This window comes from Durio zibethinus, unplaced genomic scaffold (genome assembly GCF_047325235.1).
Source record: "Durio zibethinus cultivar Kanyao isolate XHJ-2024 unplaced genomic scaffold, ASM4732523v1 HiC_scaffold_3, whole genome shotgun sequence".
Taxonomy (NCBI): domain Eukaryota; kingdom Viridiplantae; phylum Streptophyta; class Magnoliopsida; order Malvales; family Malvaceae; genus Durio; species Durio zibethinus.
Window position 1 is genome coordinate 748,023 of NW_028323044.1, and position 20,536 is coordinate 768,558.

Here is a 20,536-nt window from a genome sequence, read left to right on the forward strand (position 1 = left end):
AACTGCATTGCTGATATTGACCCCAAAAAAGAAACGGTAGGTACAGCTAGTCCGTGAACAGCCAACCATCGCACTGTAAAAATTGGATAGGTTCGATCTATGGTCATTGGGTCCTCCTAAAAAGATCTACTAAATTCATCGAGTTGTTCCAAAGAATCAAAACGGCCGGTTATTAATGGAATTCCTTGTCGGCTCTCTGTAAAATACTCGTTTGGACGAGGGCTTCCAAACACATCATAAGCTAAACCTGTGCTGACGAATAACCAACCCGCAATGAATAGGGAAGGTATAGTAATACTATGAATGATCCAGTATCGAATACTGGTAATAATATCAGCAAAAGAACGTTCTCCTGTGCTTCCAGACATGCTGAGCTCCGCATATTCTTGTAGGGGATCGATTCCGTAAAAGATGAGATCAGTAAACGGAAATTCACTGAAATTCAATCTTTGTGAGATCGTCAATATTGTACCAAAGGTATTTTTAGAGTATACCGAATCAGTATAGCTATCCTTCTTCTGACACAGCAACGCAATTTCAAACAGTATATCGACATGAAGTGCTAGATAATTTCTTTCTTCTTCTTGCTTGTCGATGTATAACCACGTATCATGCGATAGAAAATTCCTCAAATTCCTGGAATATAATATAGGGGATTCTATTATTGGTTTGGGGCTAGAAACGGAAGATCAGGTAACCCGTGAATCCAACAAGTTTATAATAATTCATGAAGGAAATTATCATATTTCCGCAAGTCAATTAGATGCGAAATCTAAAAATTGACTTTTTTTCGTAATTGCATAAGAGGTTTTGTTTTTTGTTGTAAGCCCTCCTTTTTTTATTTTAAGGAATTGCTTAGTCGTCTAGTAACAAGTAAGAGTAGTCGATAGTATTAGATATAGATAAAAAAAAGAGCAAGGAATAAAAAAAAAATTCTACTAATCAATATTTGTGAGGCGGCCTTTCTTGTATTCTTGTATTAGATCCAAAGGTTTTTTCTTGACCTAACTACAAAGATGATGAATCTATTTCTTTTTCTTTTCTACTCTTGTCCTGCCGCTCTATTTTTGTGAATACCGTTTAGAATGATTGATGAATCAAAAAATTTCAATTGAACTTATTCTTTCAATTGGTATTTTTGCTTATCCCCGTCTCTTTTAAAAATTGAAACTTAGGTAAGTGCTTTATAAACATATGTATAAAAAGAACATATTTCATTTAGCTCCTTCATGCCTACTCTAACTAGTTATTTCGGTTTTTTACTAGCGGCTTTAACTATAACCTCAGCTCTATTTATTGGTCTGAGTAAGATACGACTTATTTGAAAATTAATTGAATGAACGAACAATTAATAAAAACAAAGTTTTCTGTCCTATTCCATATATTCTATAGTTCCTTACCGTGTTAATTATCAATTATTAGTTATTGATATTCATGGGCAATAGAGATTAATATTTAGGGATAGATATTACCTTTCTTTTTCTCCTTTCAAATAAATTGAAATGATTGAAGTTTTTCTATTTGGAATCGTCTTAGGTCTAATTCCTATTACTTTGGCTGGATTATTCGTAACCGCATATTTACAATACATACGTGGTGATCAGTTGGACCTTTGATTAATTAACATCTCTTTTTTTGACTGACCCCTTTAATTTTAATTTAATTAATTTAATTCAAGGAGGTCAAATTCGAATTGCTGTTCAATTTTTTTTTTTTTTTTTTTTTTTTCAGTTCGGTGTAATTTTCGACTTAACAAGAGCGGAATCACGCTCTGTAGGATTTGAACCTACGACATTGGGTTTTGGAGACCCACGTTCTACCGAACTGAACTAAGAGCGCTTTCTTATCATAATAAATAAGACTGTAAAAAAGAGGATTCTTTTATTTTATAACCCCAATACATCGTGCACACCTATACTATCATATATCATATATAATATGAGAAAATGATAGATTATGTATGCTTAATTTTAATCAATCTAAAACTAAAATGGCTCCCTCCTTACTGCTCAAAGGAGAAGTAATAGGTAGGGATGACAGGATTTGAACCCGTGACATTTTGTACCCAAAACAAACGCGCTACCAAGCTGCGCTACATCCCTTTCAATTGGCCTACGATGTTATTGTAGAGAATCCCTGTCTTGTTTTCCACACCCTTATTTCATCTATTGATATACAAAAATTATCTTTCCATTTCCTCTTTTTGGTCTCATATCATATAACAACCATATAATGAATAATAAATGAATCTTTTTGGCGGGAATTCTCAGGCAGAAAGGGACCTATTTTGCTGTTTTAAGAAAAGGAAAATCTTATCTATCGAATCATTGTACATTTAAATTTTAATTTTGAATTAGGAATTCCGGGTACAAATATACAAATACAAGTGGTCTTTAACCACACATACATGTGATTATATATGTATTACCATAATGTATGTAATACGATAAAGAAGGAGGATTTTAAATGCGAGATCTAAAAACATATCTTTCCGTAGCACCGGTACTAAGTACTCTCTGGTTCGGTTCTTTAGCGGGTTTATTGATAGAGATCAATCGTTTCTTCCCGGATGCGTTAACATTCCCTTTTTTTTAATTCTAGTTATTGTCGCGGGACGGGGTGAAAAAGATTAGATCGATATACAATCAAATATCTGTGACTAATCTCTCGCCCCCCCTTGACTTTAGTTGTTTTTAGAATTATAATTATATAAGAAATGAATTCTAATTATATAAGAAATAATTCTATTTAGTTTTTTTAGAATTCTAATTATATAAGAATTATATAAAATAAATAAGGAAGGTAGAACGAAAAAAGTGGATTGAACCTCAACAAAACTTGGGTTCAAGCTCCAATTAAATTACTAGTAGAGCGAAAAGAGAAATGTGGCTGGAACAACAGTATCCTACAAGATACTTAAAGAAAATACCGTACTGTGATTCTAAATCGAGTTAGAAATCATTGTATTACTTATTTACTATTAGTATAATACATATTGATTTACTATATTGATTGCAATTGATTGCAACGAAATCTTTCAGGATTTGGTTTTGAGTTAGCAACTTTTATTTATTTATTTTCATTCCTTTCTTCTTCACTTTTGATCGGAAAATAGAAGAGTTGGGTGAATTAAAAACTCAAAGGGGGTTCATGGCCAAGAGTAAAGATGTCCGAGTAACGATTATTTTGGAATGTACCAGTTGTGTTCGAAACGTCGTTAATAAGGAATCAACGGGCATTTCCAGGTATATTACTCAAAAAAATCGACACAATACGCCTAGTCGATTGGAATTGAAGAAATTCTGTTCCTATTGTTACAAACATACAATTCACGGGGAGATAAAGAAATAAATCGAATCAAGTACTCGTATGTCAACCCTTCCCGAGAATATGAGAAAATAGGACATTAGGTATTTAGGTAACATTAGGTATTTAGTATGAGAAAATAGGACATTAGGTATTCAGGTATAATAATATATATTATATAATATATTAAGTAATATTAAGTATATAATTAGTTAGATATAATATATAACTAATATATAACAAATATTTTATTTATATATTAGTCTATATTTGTATTTCCTTGTCTATTCCACGCTTTCTTTTTAAAGTGAAGTTTTTAGTTTTAAATTATTCGATATGCACGTTAATAAATTTTTAACCTTTTTAACCTGGTATATGATTGTATCAATATTCTTTTATTTTTTTTTATTCTATTTTTTATTTAGTTCTTATTTTTTTAATAATTTTTTTCTTTATTCTCGAGTCAATTATTTATTTTTTTAGTTTACCGTCTTCGAATGATTTTTAGTTTACAGTCTTCGAATGATTAGGAGTTGGATTTTCATTGATTAGGAATTAGATTTTTAATATCACTAACTATTTTTTTTTTTATTTTCTATTCGTGCATAATGATTATTTTAATATTGTTAATTTTAATATTGTTGTTAATTTTAATATTGTTAATATTGTATTATTTATTATATTGTATGATTTATTCATTACTATATTTTTTAGTTATTACTATATTTTGTATTTATTACTATATTTCATTATTTATTTCTTATTTTATTAATTATTTATTATTTTCGTGTCGGTTCTATATATATTTATAAATTATATTTATTTATTATTTATGTATTATCACAGTTATAGATATTTATTTAAATTATATTTATATATTAAATATATTAAAATATTAAATTATATTTATATTTTATATATTAAATATATTAAAATATGAAATTATATTTATATATATTTATAAATTATATTTATTTATTATTTATGTATTATCACAGTTATAGATATTTATTTAAATTATATTTATATATTAAATATATTAAAATATTAAATTATATTTATATTTTATATATTAAATATATTAAAATATGAAATTATATTTATATATTAAATATATTAAAATATGAAATTATATTTATATATTAAATATATTAAAATATGAAATTATATTTATATATTAAATATATTAAAATATGAAATTATATTTATATATTAAATATATTAAAATATGAAATTATATTTAAATAAATATCTATAAATAATATAATAATAAAATAAACTAATAAAATAAACAAATAAATAATAAATAAATAATTAAAATAAACTAATAAAATAAACAAATAAATAAGAAATAAATAATAAATAAATAATACAATAATAAAAAAAACAAAGCAAATCGTATTTATTCTATTAATTCTATAATTTGAATTTGATCCGATCAAAATAGGATTTTAGAAAAGGATAGGATAGGATTATTTTTAGAAATAAGGAATAAAGAAATGATGGATAAATACAAGCGATCTTTTCGTAGGCGTTTGCCCCCGATCCAATCGGGGGATCGAATTGATTATAGAAACATGAGTTTAATTAGTCGATTTATTAGTGAACAAGGAAAAATCTTATCTAGGCGAGTAAATAGATTGACTTTAAAACAACAACGATTAATTACTATTGCTATAAAACAAGCTCGTATTTTATCTTCGTTACCCTTTATTAATAATGAGAAACGATTTGAAAGAAGGGAGTCGACCGCTAGAACTAGAACCAGAAATGAGAAACGATTTGAAAGAAGAGAGTCGACCGCTAGAACTACTGCTCTTAGAACCAGAAATAAATAGGCTTACCCTTCAATTGACTCAAAATTATCAAACGTAGACTGATGCTTTATTCAAAAAATCTGATAATCAAAATTGTCGTGTCGTAAGAAAAAAGAAATAAATAAAAGAATCGAATCGGGTTGGGGAAGAAAAATAAATTTTTTTTTTTTTTATTGAGCGTCTTCGCTCATCTTGTTTTCTTGTTTTGATGACCTTATCAGAATTTTTTTATCATATTAATTTCTACTCTACCTCCCTCGAGTTCATTCTCGAGGGAACCCCATTTCATTTAAAGCATTTCGGTGGATTCCTTCCGATCTCCTTATTTTATAATCTCGTTGGAAATCATATAAAGACAATTCCTATTTGAGATAGCTATTTGTGCAAGTATTTTACGATTAAGAAGCAACTGTTTCTTGTACCGATTTTTTATTAATCTACTATAATTATAGGATACCCCCATTCCTCGAATTCCTGCATTTATTCGAGTGATCCACAAACGACGAAAATATCTTTTTTTCCTATCTCTATCCCGATCAGCCGAAACCAAAGCTCTTACTCTTTGTCTCCGAGCTATATATCCCTCTTTCATTCTGGTCATTGAATAAAAGAAATTTTGATGAATAACTAATTCTTTCTTTCAGTTATTCTTTTCTAGTCTATTAATAACAAAACGGATTCTTCCAATGTATAAAATAAAAATTCCAATGGCTTTTGCTACTATAACCGTCCCGCCCACGATTTTTCCTTTTTTCTAGGCATTTCATTTCGCCTTGAAATAAGAAATTGTATTGATACTAGGTATCAAAAAAAGCATATTAACTAAAATAAAGGAGTAAATAGAAATGGATAAATAAATAGTGGGTTCCATCGTTTCTATGGTTACTTCTTAAACGGTGAGGTCCCCTCTATACACCGGAGCTCATTCCTTCATTTAACATTTAATTGGTAACTTGTACAGTTCACACTCTTCGGCTCTACTCATAAATTTTTCAGTAATAGATCTTTCACAACGAGATCTATCTTATACAGTAACGGTATGTAATTAGGAGGATTAATTGGGTAGCTGACCCTGTTAGTCCGTTCTTTGCAAGAGTCGAAGCATAATCTTTTTGCTTTTTAAATAGGATTTTCCCCGCTTAATGGATAAGCATTTGCTACCAATGGGGAATTTTTAAAAAATTCCAAGATTGGATTTGCGCCAATGGAAACCATAAATTTCATACACAATAGAAGGATATGGTAGATCTATCTTTTTTAGATAGTGAACGGAAGAACCCCATTCTATTCACTGGTACTGATCGTTGATACTGAAAAATTGTTTCCTTTTTCTCAGCCCATGATCTGAACAAGTCGCACATACACCCTAGTACATCTTCCTCGGCGCTGAGGACATCCCCGAAGAGCAGGGGCTTTCGTGACATTTCTAATTGGCTGTCTTGCATTTCTAATAAGTTGTTTAATAGTTGGCATGCTGAATCATATACAATCATATACATAATAGACTGGTTTAGATCGATCCTAACCAGATGATTATGAATTACTTCTTTTTCTCTTTAATAGATTAATAAAATATTAATCTATTAAAGAGAAAAAGAAGGAAAGGAATAAGAGGGATTAAATCAATCTAAATCAAAATTAAATGGTGTTCCATTGTCGTCAAATGGTGGTCTTCCATTGCCATTGTCGTCAAATGGTGGTCTTCCATTGCCATTGTCGTCAAATGGTGGTCTTCCATTGCCATTGTCGTCAAATGGTGGTCTTCCATTGCCATTGTCGTCAAATGGTGGTCTTCCATTGCCATTGTCGTCAAATGGTGGTCTTCCATTGCCATTGTCGTCAAATGGTGGTCTTCCATTGCCATTGTCGTCAAATGGTGGTCTTCCATTGCCATTGTCGTCAAATGGTGGTCTTCCATTGCCATTGTCGTTAACTAGTCTCCATTTTTTATTCACTATAGGTTTGTTATTCACTATAGGTTTGTTATTCACTATAGGTTTGTTATTCACTATAGGTTTTTCATTCACTATAGGTTTTTCATTCACTATAGGTTTTTCATTCACTATAGGTTTTTCATTCACTATAGGTTTGTTATTCACTATAGGTTTTTCATTCACTATAGGTTTTTCATTCACTATAGGTTTTTCATTCACTATAGGTTTTTCATTCACTATAGGTCTCGATTCTGTACGCACTATATGATCCACAATTCCATGATCTTTGGCTTCTTTTGCTGACATAAAATTATCTCTTTCCATGTCTTTGTTTATAACCCATCGGGGCTGGCCCGTTCTTTGTACATAAGCCTCTATGATGTCTTCTTGCATTTTCATTACTTCGTCTGTTTCCATGACCCAGTCTTTGAAGCCATCATCCTTAAGCATACTAATAGGTTGATGGATCATTACCCTGATGATATAACATACTTCTAACTCACATAATGAGGCGAGAAGAATAGCTATAGAATTGAACAACCGTACAGGCATTTTTTGCGCATTGCATACGGCTTTACAATTGCATACGGCTTTACAATGGAATTCTCTTTTTTCTTTCATCGAAAAAAAGAGAAAATATAGAGTCTATTAGACCCAGATTAATAAATAATCCAATTACCATCCTTCTTTTTCTTTTTTTTTCGGAAAAGTTTAAAAATACTATGATGGCTCCGTTGCTTTATATATTTATTTCGTCTGTGATTCAGCAATCCCAAAGTTTCTTTTTTTTTTTGAAAAAAAAAAAAGAAAGAAAAAAAATAGTCTTTTTTTTTTTCGTACTCTTTCATAACATAAATATTGTTAATAGCCTCTGGTAGGAAAAGAAAAAAAGTTTGTGACGCCTGAGATGGGCCCACGATAGCTAAGATCAAATTGGAAATGCCCCTTCTCTCATACTACTCTTTCGATACATAATCTAATATTTTTTTTTGAAAAAAAAAAAAAGAAATAAAAAAAAAATTTCATATCGAATTCAAAGTGCCATGCTATTATTACTTACTAATTCATATTTCATATGGCGAAGGCATAGTCTTCTTTTTTCTTTCCATCAATAATAAAAAAAAAAAACTCATTGGCGCCGAGCGTGAGGGAATGCTCTGCGTTTGGTAATTTCTCCTCCGACCAAGAGAAAAGCTGCGATTGAAGCGGTCAATCCCATGGCTAGTGTATGCACATCTGGTTCCACTGCTTGCATAGTATCAAAAAGAGATAATCCAGATACTATCCCTCCGCCAGGAGAGTTTATAAAAAAAAACAGGTCTCGGCTATTACTCTCTATATACTGAGATAGATCATAATACCCGCAAGTTGATTCGAGGTCTGGATATCAAGCTCTTTGCCCAAAAAAAGCAATCTTTCTCGATAAATTCGGTTGATTAGGATAAAATTGTATCCCTTAGTAGCCGTACAGGCACCTTTTGATGCATACGGTTCAACAAAAATTGCGAAAAAAAATCAATGTGTAGATTCCAGCCATCCTTTGTTTTTTCTAGTCGGACCTTTCTAACTTCTAATTTCTAATGAAGGGGCTTTTTCTTACATTTTTTAAATAAAATGAAATTTAAAATTAAATTAAAGAAAGATGAGTTTTGGCCCGTTTTCCTATAATATAGAAAAAATTCGCTAAACTTATTGCACAAACTTTTCATTGATCCATTTTTTTTTCATTGCGATTCAATCCAAATCACGATGTCATTTTCTTGTTCCTGAATGGGGTTCGTCAATTTTTTATTCAATTTTTTTAGGTTTATGCTCTACTCCGAGTAAAGATCTGCCCGATTTTTATTTGCACATATAGGACAAATGACCCAATACCACGTCTTTTTGCTATGATTTCATTTCCTTTTTTTATTTTAATTTAATTCCTTTTTCTTTCATGTTTTTCGCCAAATATTCAACGTATTTCCCATATTATTCGATTGATTAACAGTTTGAAATCGCTCTTATTTATAATTAAAAAAAAAAAGAAAAATTATGATTATGATATAGGTGGTAATCATAAATATATTACCAATTGGGTTTTTTCTAAACGGAGCCTGGATACTTCATTTTATCAGTCCAACCAAGCCAACCATAAATCATTCTAATTGAAAATATTAATCTGGATACACCCCCATGAAATGGATCTCTAATTGCACTTCATTACACTTCCCGCTACAAATTTTTGATAATTCAATCAATCTTTTTGGGGCGAAACAGGGGATATCTCGATCGGGCGAGAGAACGGGGGAATCCCATATGACCCAATATATTTGACAAGTCGCACTATATGTCAACCCAGCTTGCATCGTTATCTCCCGGAACTTGAAAAGGAACTTTTGGAATACCAACAGGCATAAAGTAAAAAGAATGTAAAATTATATTTCGCTTTGATTGTGGAAGCGTAATACGTAATGTAATACGTAATAATGGTCTTATCTTAATAATATGTAATATTATATTTCACTTTGATTGTGGAAGCGTAATACGTAATGTAATACGTAATAATGGTCTTATCTTAATAATATGTAATATTATAATATGTAATATTATATTTCACTTTGATTGTGGAAGCGTAATACGTAATGTAATACGTAATAATGGTCTTATCTTAATAATATGTAATATTATAATATGTAATATTATATTTCACTTTGATTGTGGAAGCGTAATACGTAATGTAATACGTAATAATGGTCTTATCTTAATAATATGTAATAATGGTCTTAATAATATGGGCCTTTATCATATTTTATACATAGATAGACTAAGGCCATAAAATAAAGAAAGGCGGAATGAATGAAAGAGAATTCTTACGAATAGGTCCTTTGAATGATGAACAAATAGGGATGCATTCATTCATAAAAAATAGGATCAACCCCCATTGCGTATTGATACTTATCGAGTATAGAATAGATCTGCTTCTCTTTTTTCTTCTGAGCCGAATTCTTCCCTTATTACTAATGGAATAGAACAAACATTAATCCTTTCTCCGAAAGAATCCACCGAAAAGGGGAGGTATTCCAATGCAATAAAGTTACATAGTGTCTATTTTTCGTTGATTTGATAAAGGGGTATTTCCATGGGTTTGCCTTGGTATCGTGTTCATACTGTCGTATTGAATGATCCCGGTCGCTTGCTTTCTGTTCATATAATGCATACAGCTCTGGTTGCTGGTTGGGCCGGTTCAATGGCTCTATATGAATTAGCTGTTTTTGATCCCTCCGATCCCGTTCTTGATCCAATGTGGAGACAAGGTATGTTCGTTATACCCTTCATGACTCGTTTAGGAATAACCAATTCATGGGGCGGTTGGAGTATTACGGGGCGGACTATAACAAATCCGGGTATTTGGAGTTACGAAGGTGTGGCCGGAGCACATATTGTGTTTTCTGGCTTGTGCTTCTTGGCAGCTATCTGGCATTGGGTATATTGGGATCTAGAAATTTTTTGTGATGAGCGCACAGGAAAACCCTCTTTGGATTTGCCCAAGATTTTTGGAATTCATTTATTTCTCTCAGGAGTGGCTTGCTTTGGCTTTGGCGCATTTCATGTAACAGGATTGTATGGTCCTGGAATATGGGTGTCCGACCCTTATGGACTAACCGGAAAGGTACAACCTGTAAATCCAGCGTGGGGCGTGGAAGGTTTTGATCCTTTTGTTCCGGGAGGAATAGCCTCTCATCATATTGCAGCAGGGACATTGGGCATATTAGCGGGCTTATTCCATCTTAGTGTCCGTCCGCCCCAACGTTTATACAAAGGATTACGTATGGGAAATATTGAAACCGTCCTTTCCAGTAGTATAGCTGCTGTCTTTTTTGCAGCTTTTGTTGTTACTGGAACTATGTGGTATGGTTCAGCAACTACCCCCATCGAATTATTTGGTCCTACTCGTTATCAATGGGATCAAGGATACTTCCAGCAAGAAATATATCGAAGGGTTAGTGCTGGGTTAGCCGAAAATCAAAGTTTATCAGAAGCTTGGTCTAAAATTCCTGAAAAATTAGCTTTTTATGATTACATTGGCAATAATCCGGCAAAAGGAGGATTATTCAGAGCGGGTTCAATGGACAACGGGGATGGAATAGCCGTTGGGTGGTTAGGACACCCTATCTTTAGAGATAAAGAAGGGCGTGAACTTTTTGTACGTCGTATGCCTACTTTTTTTGAAACATTTCCGGTTGTTTTGGTAGACGGAGACGGAATTGTTAGAGCGGATGTTCCTTTTAGAAGGGCAGAATCGAAGTATAGTGTCGAACAAGTAGGTGTAACTGTTGAGTTCTATGGTGGCGAACTCAATGGAGTGAGTTATAGTGATCCTGCTACTGTGAAAAAATATGCTAGACGTGCTCAATTGGGTGAAATTTTTGAATTAGATCGTGCTACTTTGAAATCCGATGGTGTTTTTCGTAGCAGTCCAAGGGGTTGGTTTACTTTTGGGCATGCTTCGTTTGCTTTGCTTTTCTTCTTCGGACACATTTGGCATGGTGCTAGAACCCTGTTCAGAGATGTTTTTGCCGGTATTGATCCAGATTTGGATGCTCAAGTGGAATTTGGAGCATTCCAAAAACTTGGAGATCCAACTACAAGAAGACAAGTAGTCTGATGCAAGATTGCTTTGTTATTTTTCGCTTCTATTTTCTGTTTGTGATTTGACATAGGCTGCTGTAAAAATCTTGATTAAAATCGCTGCCTTTTCTTTGATTCTTGTTCTTTCGTTATTTTATTCGGGAGATGATTCTAAATAAATAGGTACGGAAGCTATAATTGTAAACCACGATCGAATTTATGGAAGCATTGGTTTATACATTCCTCTTAGTATCTACTCTAGGGATAATTTTTTTCGCTATCTTTTTTCGAGAACCGCCTAAAGTTCCAACTAAAAAAATGAAATGATTTTTCATTATCTCAATTGAAGTAATGAGCCTCCCAATATTATATTGGGAGGCTCATTACTTCAATTAGTCCCCGTGTTCCTCGAATGGATCCCTTAATTGTTGAGAGGGTTGCCCAAAGGCAGTATATAAGGCGTACCCAGTAAAACTTACAAGTAAACCAGATATAGAGATGGCGACTAAAGTTGCTGTTTCCATTATTATATAATTATATAAATAATATATATAAATATAAATATAAATAATATAAATATAAATATAATTTCAAGATCACAATGGATCTATGATAAGATCGTTTATTTACAGCGGAATGATATACAAAGTCAACAGATCTCACTGAATACAAAATAAGATTTATGGCTACACAAACCGTTGAGGGTAGTTCTAGATCTGGTCCAAGACGAACTGTTGTAGGGGATTTTTTGAAACCATTGAATTCGGAATATGGTAAAGTAGCTCCTGGATGGGGAACGACTCCTTTGATGGGTGTCGCAATGGCTTTATTTTCGATATTCTTATCTATTATTTTGGAGATTTATAATTCTTCCGTTTTACTGGATGGAATTTCGCTGAATTAGATTCACAAGAACCACGAAGCCTCGCTTTTCAATACAAAAAGTGAAACTTTTAGTTCTCGGATTTTTTTTAGCCCATTCTATTTTGGTAGTTCGACCGCGAAATTTTTTTTGTTTCTGTATTTCCGGAATATGAGTGTGTGACTTGTTATAATTGATCCTATTGATAGTACAGAAAATGGGTCTGTCCTCTTGATCGAGATAGTTTTATCCCGTCGGATAGCCATTCTAGTATCTGGAGCACGGAATATATGAAATGGATCACGAAGTATTCGAACTATGATTCATACTTAATATTCAAACCTCGCGGCCGGACTCAAAAAAAAAAAAATTTTCAAAGAAAGAGGTTTTTTATTTATAAATCGAGAAATTTTTTCTTCTTTCAAACTCTCATTTAGTTTATGCTTATTTTGATCAAAGGACAAACCTTTCTTTTCTTTGTATTTTTATTTATTATATCTATTCTATTCATTGAATAAGTGATGATCCAATAATTCTTACTCAAAGAATCTTTGGACTTAGTTTGAAGGTTTTATTGAATCATCGCGGTTCTGGTATGAATCTGAAGTTTCAATTGATTCATAGGGTCTTAACAAGAGAAATTCCTATTAAAAATAAAGAAAACAAGAATAAAGCCACATTCCATATAAATAACAAATCAAAGCAAAGAAAAAGAAAAGAAATAAGTAGGTAAATAGAAGATTCAAGAGGCCTGATCAACATAAAGACGAATGCGCCGACTTGATTTTTTGGCATTATAATTACAACTACAAAAAAGAGCTTTCGGATTTTACTCTTTTGTGTCTTCAGATAAAATTGAATGAAAAGATTAAGAAGTTTCAAACTTTCTATTCCATATCCGTTTCAGCTATTATTTGGGTGTTTTTGTTTGAGCTGTACGAGATGAAATTCTCATATACGGTTCTCAGGGGGGGAGTCCTCTTGGTTTACCTATCTCAATAAAGTCTATGATTGGTTCGAAGAACGCCTCGAGATTCAGGCGATTGCAGATGATATAACTAGTAAATATGTTCCTCCTCATGTTAACATATTTTATTGTCTAGGAGGAATTACGCTTACTTGTTTTTTGGTACAAGTAGCTACAGGATTTGCTATGACTTTTTACTATCGTCCAACCGTTACTGAGGCTTTTACTTCTGTTCAATACATAATGACTGAAGCTAACTTTGGTTGGTTAATCCGATCAGTTCATCGATGGTCGGCAAGTATGATGGTCTTAATGATGATCCTGCACGTATTTCGTGTCTATCTCACTGGTGGTTTTAAAAAACCTCGCGAATTGACTTGGGTTACAGGCGTGGTTCTGGCTGTGTTGACTGCATCTTTTGGTGTAACAGGTTATTCCTTACCTTGGGACCAAATTGGTTATTGGGCAGTCAAAATCGTAACAGGCGTTCCGGAAGCTATTCCGGTAATAGGATCGCCTTTGGTAGAGTTATTGCGTGGAAGTGCTAGTGTGGGACAATCCACTTTGACCCGTTTTTATAGTTTACACACTTTTGTATTACCCCTTCTTACTGCTGTATTTATGTTAATGCATTTCCTAATGATACGTAAGCAAGGCATTTCTGGTCCTTTATAGAGAATATAGACCATAGCTATATTGTAACCAATCATTTATCTTATTACTTGCCAATCATTTATCTTATTACTTGGGGGAGGAACAATAGTATTTCATTGCTACAAATATGGATTGTTGAAAAAAAAAAAAAAATAAGACATGTATTTGGATATTTCCTTTCAACTCCACAATATTCTATTATTTATTTGATATGACATGAATAGTTGAAGGGAATTCCCCGAAGAGAAAATGGATTATGGGAGTGTGTGACTTGAACTATTGATTGGGCCATGCAGAAATATGCCTTTATCTGCTACATTGGAATTCACAACCAAATGTGTCTTTGTTCCAACCACCGTGTAAGCCCCATACAAAGGATAGGCTGGTTCGCTTGAAGAGAATCTTTTCTATGATCAGACCTGACGATGTCGTGTATGAACAGGGCTCCGTAAGATCCAGTAGAATAAGTGATTTGGCATAATGCAAATTAGATTTTATTTATTTATTTTTATTTTTTTTTTACTTTCTTATCTTAATAGTATGAAAATACATTCATTTCTTCTGCATCGACCCGATTTATTATTATTATACTATCGGAGTGAAACAAGGGATCTAAAGAAGAGCAAAGGCTAGACTATATTAGTAACAAGTAAATCCTTTGTATGTAAAAAATCTCGATATATTTTTGGGATAAAGGTGAATCGCAAGGCCTAAGACGACCCAGAAAGCACTTGATCACGATCAACTTTGTACGCCTACTTGGGTATTGAGCATTTACCTGTAAAAATGGCATTCCTTGGAATGTATAGTTGCAACTTCGTAAAATGGAATCAGGTAACTTTTTTCTTACATATGAAATCATTCATATATGTGTGGATAACATATAGATTCATTTTATATGTATCCGTTTGTATCCATTTGATTCGATTGATTTTTGCTTGAGCCGGATGATGAAAAATTATCATGTCCGGTTCCTTCGGGGGATGGATCTAGAAAAATTCACCTATCCTAATAACAAAAAAACCTGACTTGAACGATCCTGTATTAAGAGCTAAATTAGCTAAAGGTATGGGTCATAATTATTATGGGGAACCCGCATGGCCCAATGATCTTTTATATATTTTTCCAGTAGTAATTCTCGGTACTATTGCTTGTAACGTAGGCTTAGCGGTTCTAGAACCTTCAATGATTGGTGAACCCGCGGATCCATTTGCAACTCCTTTGGAAATATTACCTGAATGGTATTTCTTTCCTGTATTTCAAATACTTCGTACAGTACCTAACAAGTTATTGGGTGTTCTTTTAATGGTTTCAGTACCTGCGGGATTATTAACAGTACCTTTTTTGGAAAATGTTAATAAATTCCAAAATCCATTTCGTCGTCCAGTAGCGACAACCGTTTTTTTTGATTGGTACTGCGGTGGCCCTTTGGTTGGGTATTGGAGCAACATTACCGATTGATAAATCCCTAACTTTAGGTCTTTTTTAAATTGAATCAATTTTAAAATAAAATATCATGATGTGCGTATCTAGGGAGTAGTCACTTCAAAGTCAAAGTGAATTCTCCCTAGATACATTTATTCAATTCTGGTCCCAATATATGGATTGTGCTGAAGGTTCAAAATCCATTTTCGTTTTTTTTTTTTTTTTCTAATTTTCTAAAGTAAAAAAAAAAAAAATGAAATAAATCCTAAATCCAATGGATTTAAAATTTTGGTAAATCAATTTCGCAATGCTTTTCTACTTCTTTTCTAGAATGCCCAATATTTGTTTTACATCTTCTATGCGAAAGTGTTCAATTTTCATAAGGTCTTCTTGACTGTTATTCAAAAGGTCCAATAATGTATGTATATTGGACTTTTTGAGACAATTATAGATCCTGGGAGGCAATTCTGATTGGTCAATAAAAATATATTTCAATGCTATTTCTTTTTTCTTTTTTCTTAGTTTAGCTAATCTATCATGAAAAGGAAAAAAAGGTAAAGTAACGTTGTGTTGATTGTTTTCTAAATGTAAGTTTTCTTCTTCCGCATCTAGAAAGGGAATAAATAAATCAATCAAATTCCGAGAGGCTTCATGAAGTGCTTCTTTAGGAGTTAAACTTCCATTTGTCCATATTTCTAGAAAAAGTATCTCCTGTTTTTCATTATCATTCCCATAACAATGAATACTATGATTCGCATTTCGAACAGGCATGAATACAGCATCTATAGGATAACTTCCGTCGTGAAAGTTCTTTGGCGTTTTTATACCGTATCCTCTATTTCTCTCGATTTGTAATCCAATACACAAATCAATTGGTTCGGTTAGGCTAGCTATATGCTGTGTATTATCAACGATTTCCACAGAAGGCGGTAAGATGATGTCTTGAGCAGTTACATATCCGGGACCCTTGGCACAAATAAAGGCGTTACGAGTTCCATACAAATTACTTCTCAATACAATTGCTTTTAAATTCATTAAAATTTCATGTACTGATTCTTGAATACCTACTATGGTAGAATATTCGTGTGGTATTTTCTCAGATTTTGCACGTGTAATACATGTTCCTTCTATTTCTCCAAGCAAAGCTCTTCGCATCGCAATGCCTATTGTGTCGGCTTGGCCTTTCATAAGTGGAGACAGAATAAAGCGTCCATAATAAAGACGCTTACTATCTGTTCTTGATTCAACACACTTCCACTGCAGTGTCCGAGTAGAGACTTTTACTTTCTCTCGAACCATAGTAATATTATTTTATTTGATCAGATCATTGAATCATTTATTTCTCTTGAAATCTCTTTAGTGTTTATTTCTACACACGTTTTTTTTTAGGAGGTCTACAGCCATTATGTGGCATAGGGGTTACATCCCGTACGAAACTTAATAGTATACCACTTCTACGAATAGCTCGTAATGCTCCATCTCTTCCGAGACCAGGACCTTTTATCAGAACTTCCACTCGTCGCATACCTTGGTCTACTACTGCTCGAATAGCATTTCTCGCTGCGGTTTGAGCAGCAAAAGGAGTCCCTCTTCTTGGACCCTTGAATCCACAAGTACCGGCGGAGGAAGAAGAAATTACCTGACCCCGTACATCTGTAATAGTAACAATGGTATTGTTGAAACTTGCTTGAACATGAATAACTCCTTTTGGTATTCTACGTGCACTTTTCCGTGCACTACTGCGCCCATTCCTACGTGAACCAACTTTTGGTATAGGTTTTGCCATATTTTATCATTTCATAAGGATAAGTCAGAGATATATGGATATATCCATTTCATGTCAAAACAGATCTTCTATTTTTATTTGTTCATCGCTTTCTTTAAGATTAGTTTCTTTTCTTTAACTTTAAGGAGTTCTTTTTAGAATAGAAAGATTATCCTTGTCTCTGTTTATGTCTCGGGTTGGAACAAATTACGACAATTCGTCCCCTCCTACGGATTAGTCGACATTTTTCACAAATTTTACGAACGGAAGCCCTTATTTTCATAGTTGTTATTCCTTAAATTTTTCCGAATCTACTTATTGGAAGAAAATAAGTTTCTTGAAATTTTTGAACCTTGAATTGGATCCCCCTGAAAGGAATCTTGAAGTTGAAAAAACTACCTAATCGTTCGAATCCTTGTTGCGGAGTCTATAAATTATACGCCCCCTGGTTGAATCATAAGCACTTACTTCACTTTTGTTGACTCTATCCCACGGTGGTATACGTATAAAACTCGATCGGACCCTTCCTGAAACATAACCTAGAATCAGATCTTCATTATCTAAAGGAATCTGGAGTGGACGTGATTCACTAATTAAACCTCCATGAATCCATTTTTGTTCTTTTATTCCAGGTAAAACTTCCTTGACGTATCAACTACTGTAGGGCAGGAGGAGTTCTATTAGACAACCCGTGCTTTTTTTTTTCACAAATGGAAAGTTTCGGATTCGGATACAATTCGGATGTTAGACAGATTACCATATATAACACAAAATTTCTCCGCCGATTCCTTCTAGTCGAGCCTCCCGGTCTGTCATTATACCCCGAGAAGTAGAAAGAATTACAATCCCCATCCCGCCTAAAATTCTAGGAATTTGTTGATAGTTAGAATAGATTCGTAGACCGGGTCGACTGATCCGTCGTAAATTTAAAATAGTTCTATATGGTCCTTTCCTATTCCTTCTATGCCGTAGGGTTAAAACCAAAAAATATTTGTTTCTTTCCCGATGTTTCCTTATGTTATCGATAAAACCTTCTCGTAAAAGTATTTTAACAATGTTTTCAGTGATGTTAGTAGATCCTATTCGAATCGTTCCTTTTCTATTCATGTCAGCATTTCGTATAGAAGTTATTATGTCAGCAATAGTGTCCTTACCCATGGTAAACTAAAATTATTGTTGCTCCCGAATTTTGATATAACCAACATGTTCTTTTTTTTTTTTTACTTAGTAAAGGTATATACGTGAGACACAATCTACTAATTAATCTATGTCATTTAAATACTCTAATTTAAATACTATAACTATATTGAATTGAGGTCTCGTCTTATAATACCTCAGGAGCTAATGAAACTATTTTAGTGAAATTTAACTGTCTCAATTCCCCGGCGATCGCACCAAAAATTCGAGTTCCTTTTGGATTTCCTTTTTGATCAATGACAACTGCAGCATTGTCATCATATCGTATTATCATACCGTTGTCGCGTTTGAGTTCTTTACAAGTACGTACAATTACAGCTCTGATCACTTCTGATCTTTCTAGAGGTGCCTTTGGTACTGCTTTCTTGATCACAGCAAAACAATAACGTCACCAATATGAGCATATCGGCGATTACTAGCTCCTATGACTCGAATACACATTAATTCTCGGGCCCCGCTGTTATCTGCTACATTCAAATGGGTCTGAGGTTGAATCATTTTTTTTAATCTCTTCTTTCAATGGAACAAAGGACGAAGAAAAAAAGAAATATTGTTTGTCAAAAAAAAAAAAAAAGGAAACCCGCAATTGTTTTTTTTATTCCCAAGACTTCTTTCCTTTGGTTCTATATTCCTATCCTGAAATAATGAATTGAGTTTTTATAGGCATTTTGGACGCCGCTATTGAAATAGCCTTTCTTGCTATATTTTCGGCTACTCCGCTCATTTCATAAAGTATTCTGCCCGGTTTAACGACAGCTACCAATACTCGGGAGATCCTTTCCCCGAACCCATACGTGTTTCTGTAGATCTTACCGTAACTGGTTTGTCTGGAAATATACGTACCCATATTTTTCCACCACGGCGTACATTTCGTGTCATTGCGCGGCGCCCCGCTTCTATTTGTCTAGATGTAATCCAAGCGGGTTCAAGTGCTTGAAGAGCATATCTACCGAAACAAATGCGATTACCTCGATAAGATATTCCTTTCATTCTTCCTCTATGTTGGTTACGAAATCTGGTTCTTTTTGGGTTATAGTTGATGGTTGTTTATTAATTCCATCTCTACTACAGAACTGGACATGAGAGTTTCTTCTCATCCAGCTCCTCGCGAAAAAAATGACTAAAAAATATTTTATTTTATTCTTAAGATATATAGGTAGTTACTGAATAATAGATTGAATCCTGGGATTCTTTGCTTTGAGATTTTATCTGATCTATTTGAGATTTTATCTGATCTATTATAAATTTGTATATCTTGTTTGGATATATATTGGATATATATATAAGTAATTAAACATGGATTCTATTTATAGATAATGTCTTATCTTGTTTTTGTTATAATGTTATAACGAATCTTTATTTTGTTTTGTCTTTTTTTATCATATTCATCTCGGATCGACAAAAATTTAACAATCAAATAAAATGAAAATAAAATTTTTAAAATGAAAATAAAAAAAAAAAATGAAAATAAAATTTTTAAAATGAAAATAAAATTTTCGCGGGCGAATATTTACTCTTTCAATATCTATTTCAGTTGTCGGGTTAACTCATGACCTCTCAGAATCAGAACAGAATAAAAAGAAATGAAGTGGTCTCTGGTTTGTTCCGCCATCCTACCCGATAAATCATTAGGATTCGTTTTCAATAGAATCCTCTGCATTCACGGGTTCCGTCGTCCCCATCGCTTCTCGATTAATGCTTAGGTCTGAATTCTCCAATGGAGCCTTAATTTAATATTTAATAAAAATTTAATATTTAATAAAAATAAAAATTTAATATTTAATAAATAATATTTAATAAAAAAATTTGTTAATTTGTTCTTTAGTCAACCTTCTCAGTCTTTATTGACTTAAGGCTCTTGATTTTTTCTTCGATGAACAGATATTCATCTAATTATTGATGAATCTCTATTGATGCTCTATTACATTGCTCTTTATGAGATGCTTCGTAGACCTTACATATTGGAATCATATATCATTTCATTTCTATTTCTTTTTC